Source organism: Lupinus angustifolius, unplaced genomic scaffold, assembly GCF_001865875.1.
Source record: "Lupinus angustifolius cultivar Tanjil unplaced genomic scaffold, LupAngTanjil_v1.0 Scaffold_17_12, whole genome shotgun sequence".
Taxonomy (NCBI): domain Eukaryota; kingdom Viridiplantae; phylum Streptophyta; class Magnoliopsida; order Fabales; family Fabaceae; genus Lupinus; species Lupinus angustifolius.
The window spans coordinates 75,046-82,347 of NW_017718989.1; positions in this window are offsets into that span (position 1 = coordinate 75,046).

Below are 7,302 nucleotides of genomic sequence, written 5' to 3' on the forward strand. Positions count from 1 at the left end.
CCTGAATGTATGGCAACACATCACCATGTATTTCATTCAAGGGTTTCCTAAGTCTAATGGGAAGCAGGTCATTTTTGTGGTGGTTGATAGGTTGAGTAAGGCTGCTCACTTTATCCAGCTTGCTCACCCTTACACAACCAGCATTGTAGCTCAAGCCTTCATGGATAATGTATTTAAGCTCCATGGTTTTCCAGAATCAATCACAAGTGACAGGGATCCCATGTTTATTAGTAAATTTTGGCAAGATCTTATGGCTTTCCATGGGGTACAATTGCAGCTTTCTACATCCTATCACCCTCAAACAGATGGTCAATCCGAAGTTGTCAACAAGTGTTTGGAAACTTATCTCAGGTGTATGTGTGCAGATACTTCACAACAATGGTCATGTTGGTTGTCACTAGCTGAATGGTGGTACAATACTACCTTTCACACTTCTATACAAGCAACTCCTTATGAGGTGGTGTATGGTCAACCTCCTCCAACATACTTGCCTTACTTACCAGGAGAATCAAAGGTTCAATTAGTAGATAGGAGTTTAGCTAAAAGAGAAGAAATGTTGAAAGTGCTTAAATTCCATCTAAGGAGAACCCAAGATAGAATGAAGCAATTGGCAGATAGACACCGAAGTCATAGACAGTTTAAGGAAGGTGATTTGGTTTATATCAAGCTGTATTCTTATAAGCAAATTTCAGTGGCAGCTAGGAGTAATGAGAAGCTTGCTCCCAAATATTTTGGTCCTTTTCTAATACTCAGCAAGGTTGGATCAGTGGCTTACAAGGTGCAACTTCCAGAGCATGCTAAAATCCACAATGTGTTCCATGTCTCTCAGCTTAGCAACATGTAGGGCATGTTGTTACTTCTGCAATTATTCATGCTGGTGCAAGTGAAAGTACTCGTGACAAGGAGCCTTAGCTTATCCTTATAGGATTACGGTGAAATGCAAAGAGCAAGCAGTAACCAAGGTTTTGGTTAGGTGGAAACACCAATTGCTTGAAGATGCTTCATTGGAGTTCTACTATGATCTATGCAAGAAATTTCCGAATTTTCATTCTTGAGGACAAGAATGTTCTTAAGGGGTGGGCAATGATAGGGGTAACTCTGTAATTCTGTGTTAAAAGGTAGTTAGGAGGTTAGGCTATAAATAGTAAGTTTTCAAAAGTTGGTTGTAACCGATTTCCATTTTTAGAAAGTTGCTAAACTTCTTCTCTTTCTCTCTTAAACATGAAAATCTTGTAATTCTTGATCATTGCTAATAAGAATTGTTCAAATTCATTTCTTAATCATAGGAATTTCTACGCTTATTCCATTGAATTCATCGTTTCTTGCTTGAAATCCTTGAATTCCATAACCAAGCACATCAATCCTTGATTATACAAAAAGAACGGAATTGGAAATAAAAGTAAAACTGCTGAACAGTGTCATTAGTGAATCACTTTACTGGTCATTTCACTTACCAATTCAGTACCCAGAAACTCGCCCTTGTTCCACTGGGCTCGTGGTTTTAAGTCAGTTTGCCACTGGAAAACAAATTGCCCAATTACGCTGCACATTCATTTTGGAGCTTCATTAGGTTTTCAACTTTTCATGATTTAATTAGGTTGCGAGTTGCACGGATGTTTTCCTAAATAAAAATAATTATTACATGAATAATTAATAAATTTTCAATTTTAATTATATATTTATATATTTTATAATAATTGATATATAAATTTAGTTATTATATAAATAATAAGATATGTGTATAATAAATTTTTTATTATAGTTAAATTATTGTAACTTATTATGAAATATAGATTATATATAATCTTAAAATTATAATAAAAAATTATAATATATAAAAATTTCATTTATAAATATGCAGGTATTTGTTTTCACCTATATGTTATTATTGAGCACTCATTGTAAGTATGTTTCTATGTATCTACATGTCTAATTTTTGTCTTCCCTAATAATATTTGTTAATCATAAACTCTAACATAACTATAAGGTTATGTTTGGTTTAAGAAGAAAGTGAAAGAAAAGAAAATTGAAGGAAATATAGTTGAAGGAAATAAAAGTAGTAGAAAATGAGATAATAATTTTATTATTTGGTATGATTGAAAATAGAAAGAAAGTGAGAGGAAAGAAAAACACATTTATACATAATGTATTAAAAATAACATAAGTGTCCTCATTATTTATATTATATAATTATGTAATATATCTAATTTTTAAATTTCAAATTACATAACTAAATAAATTATTTTTAATAATATATATTAATATTTTTTAAGTAACATATAAACTAAGTTTAATATAACAATATTTGTTTATAAAATTCAAAGAAAATCATTAACATCTTATATACATCCTTTTCTTACTAATGTGTCTAAAAGAAGATATAACTCATATTTAACAATTATTTTTATATTTCTAATCATCTCACTTCGACATGTTTGTGTTTTGTCTTTTTATTTATCTATTATTTGTTGCTTTGTTGATAATTTTAACTAATGATATTTCTTTTTTCTTTTCACTCAATCTTTTAACATACATGATTACTATTTATTTGTGAACTCAACAACAACAAAAAATAAAATAAGTTTATTAATTTCACATCAAAATGAATATAAACAAAGAAATTTATTAAATTGTATATAGTTTCACCTAGATTATTGTTCTTTCAATTCATGATAGAAAGAGAAATTTGAAATTTTGATGGTTTTCCTTCATTTCTTCATTTTCTTCCCAAATTATGGAGGAAAAGTTTTTTGTCGGACCTATACATATTTTTTCATTCCTCCCTATTTAATGTTGGAACCAAAGGATGGAAAATGAAATTTTTTACCACTTTTCTTCCCTCCTCTTTTTTTCCCTCTTGTTTTCTACACAATCAAGAGTAAATTACATTGACATCTTCTGAATTTTAGTGAAATTTTACAAATTACCTGTCCATTTTTACACATACAAAAAACCCATAATTTATATATATGCATTAAAAATAAGTGTGGCCTTTTGAACAAAAAAATTGATACATGTAATTAAGTTAAATAAAATATGATATATTATTAAAACAAGTTCAAATAGTAAAAATAGAAGGATAATTTGTATAATTTCACTAAAACTCAGTGGTGTTAGTGTAATTTAATGGAGGATGATAGATATTTGATATATTTTATTTTCTTATTTTAAATTATATTTTTCAGTAAAAAAAATTATATTTAAGTTATAATTTAAAGTTGTGTATTTTAATTTTATTTTGTAATTATTATTATTATTTTCTTCCTTTTCTGATTCTCTAAAATAATATATATGAATTGAAGAGAATATGAAGAGTCCGTCTACGAATTCTATATAAAATGACAAATCAACTTATCCTTGAGGCGATGCTCACTTTCTTTTTTTCATTATGTTATTTATATGATTTTAACTATATAAATAGGAATTAAATGATTTTATGTTCTATATAATGAAAGTATATATTAATGACTAATTAGTAATAATCACTGATTTTTCTCAAATATAAAGTTGCAATCCTTTAAATTGAAGATATTGCAGAATTAATGCTGATATATAATGAATTCTATATATCACACTTATCGCAAATATACATTATCTATCTATTTATTATATAATAAAAAAATTCCTATAGAGACACATGTCAATACTTTATACAAAGTTTGCTTTTTAGGGACACATGTTAATACATCATGCAAAGTTTCCCCTCCAAAAGCTCATCACCTCTTACTATACAACCTTGCACACATGATTAAAACTATCTTTTACTATTTTTTTAAAAATATAAACATAATGACTCATTAAATAAATAATAAATATATAACAAAAAAAACTCCTAGGTACACATGTCAATACATTTATGCAAAGTTAAGTTTTTTTCGTAGGGACACATGTCAATACCTATGCAAAGTTTTCTTCTTAGGGATACATGTCAATACCTGATGCAAAGTTTCCCCTCCAAAATTTTATCACCTCATACTATACAACCTTACACACATGATTAAAACTATCTTTTACTATTTGTTTAAAAATATAAACATAATGACTCATTAAATAAATAATAAATATATAACAAAAAAAACTCATAGGGACATGTCAATACCTTATACAAAGTTTTCTTCTTAGGGACACATGTCAATACCTCATGCAAAGTTTCCCCTCCAAAAGCTCATCATATCTTACTATACAACCTTACACACATGATTAAAACTATCTTTTACTATTTGTTTAAAAATATAAACATAATGACTCATTAAATAAATAATAAAGGAGAGACAAAATGTTGTGTAGTTTTTCTCACAATTGTTCTGGTTGTAGTTTCCTTAGAGTGTCTCTTCCTTTCTCAACACATTTATCATCTTCAACTCTCAAATTCACTTACAACTATTCTTTTAATTTATGTTTCTGTTGGAAGTTGATATACTTTATATTGTTTTGTCAAATTGTAATCAACAAATTTATCATCTTTAACTTTTAAAACTAACTCATAAGTATGATATAACTCAAATTGTGATCAACTTTTATTTTTATACTATTTCATTTTTTTCTTTATTTGTGGTAGATATAACTTCATCATATAAATTTCACATATTTTATTTAACAAATCTATCATATTATATTCTCAAACTCACTCACAAGTATGGAAAATGGTTGACTGTTACTAGAAAGGAGAAGAAGATTTCTAAGAAACAATATGTCAATATTAATGAAATTAATATTCGGAGAAATATATTATCACATCATAATAGCTCATCAAATCATTCCTTATAAAAAATAAGATAAAACAATAGTAGTAAAATTAATACACAAAGATTTGAAATATTATTAGTATATTTCAAGCTATAAATTAATACAGGTATACATAAGATCAATTATAAAATCAAGAAATTGTATATAAATTGAATACTATAAAATATAATGAGTCACAATTTGAAATTAATATAATAATAGTCTTATTTTTATTAAAATTATTGAAAAACTATGTCCTTGATTTGATTTTATTGTGATTACATAATTGATCTTTTTACCTTTATTTTCTTAAAAATAATCATAAGATTTACAAAGTTGTATGTATTATAACGCATATTTGATTTATATTTTGTTTGACTTATTTTTATTCTTCAATTTTAGGCAACACTCATTATAAATATATTTTGTTTCGGATTTAGTGTTTGCTTCTAATATTACAATGTTACTTTTACAATATTAAGAATGATAAGTATAACATAAATAGAATATTAAAGATATTAGATTAAGAAGATTAAAAATCTTAACAATTTTTGAATATATATTAGTATAACATATGAGAATATAACGAATGAGAATTTTCAAAATATTTAATTACTATCATTGTAATATCCCGTCAAATCGCAACTTAATTTGTTTTTCAAATAGATTACAAAAAATATCACATCCTAATAGTTCATCAAATCATTTGGTATAAAAAATAAGATAAGACAATAATAGTAAAATTAATACACAAAGATTTGAAACATTATTAGCATATTTGAAACTACAAATTAATGTAAACAATAACTCGTGTTGTACATTGAGTTATCCACAACATATGAATTTAATAATACATATGAATTAACTTAATTCCAACAATAAAAATATTAATTCAAATATGTATATTATAAAAATGACAGACTTAATAGAAAAATATGTATAGTAAAATATTACGGTTGTATAGAAAAATATATCTTCCAAATAATAGAAATGAATCTTTAATTTATGAGTTATTTTCATACAATGATTATTAGCTAAAACATAATCAAATAAATATCATTTAATTATACTATATTTGAATGCTAAAAATATATTCAAATATTTATACATAATGAAAATAATCTAAAATAAAAATAAGCATTCAAGAGATACGCTAAACAATCCTTATGACTTTTATGGTATTTCTAAATGTAATCACAAAAAATATGATGCAATTTTTTTTTATAGAGGTGAGATATTATCCAATACAATTTGAATTTTATTTATTGAGTTATTTTATAATCAAATACTTTATATAATTATACTTTCCACAAATCAATGCTTATACAAATGCATATATAAATGTTAATATTATACATATACCCTCAATAACCAATGTTAATATTGTAACTATATGAATGCAAAAAATATAATGATTCGATATATAATTTATTGACGTTATAAAATATATATACATTATTTACGCATTATGCATAAACAAAAAAACGATCCGTGCAGATACATAGGTACACTGCTCGTTTGTTACTAAGAAAGATATGCGGACTTAATAATACATTATATTCTCATTCTCATATTTAAAATACTGTATGGTAGCTAATGATGCAACATCACTTTTCCTTTTTAATTTGTTTATAACAAATAATTTAAATCTAAAAACCATTTAAAAAATAACATAAACCTTTCATTTGGATATCAACCAAAAAATAGTATAAATAAATACTTTACCATAAGTTACCAAAACTTATATATCTATTAGATTTTTTTACTGAGGATGATGACTTTGGGAGGTGTATCCGGAAATATTTATTTGAAAGATAAAAATCAAGGAATAATTGTGGACCATGACGAGACTAACAATTTAATTTATTAGAATTTATTTTAAAAAAATGTAGCCTAGCTATTTATTAGGAAATTTGATTTAAATGTTACTTTCCTTTTGGTAAAAGTATTAAAGACCCATTTTAGTTTTCCAATTTATTTCCTTGAAAATTGTAAAACTTTAAATGATGTAAAAATATTAAATGTGAATGAAGTCAGTTATTTCTATATTTTTTTATGGCTAGTTTTTTTAAACAACTTAGTCTCCACATAAATTATTTTAACCTATATTATAATATATTTAATTACTAATTTGAATTTTTATCTTTTTCAAAATCAAATCAATTTTGATAGATGCTTAAATTAATAAGAGAAAAAAAATGTATATATTGTTAGTTTATCATTCATTTTAAACTATTATTAACTTTTAAAAAAATAATATAATTTATAAAACCATAGAACAAAACATAGATATTACACTCAATTTAATAACTATATACTATTCACTGTACTAAAAAAAGGTTGTGAGAATAAAAAAAATAAATAAAGTATCTCATCATATTAAAAAACACTAATAAAAATACGAGAGAGGTATTATTTTATTTAATTTTAAAAATATGACAATAGCACATAACTTATTATCTTGTGGTTTATTTTTTATTTGAAAATTCTAGATTTATTATCCTAACAACGGGTTTGCTTAAAAAGTTCTGGTTTCAGGCTTTCAGCTTTTGTGTTTTTTTATAAGACTAACAATAA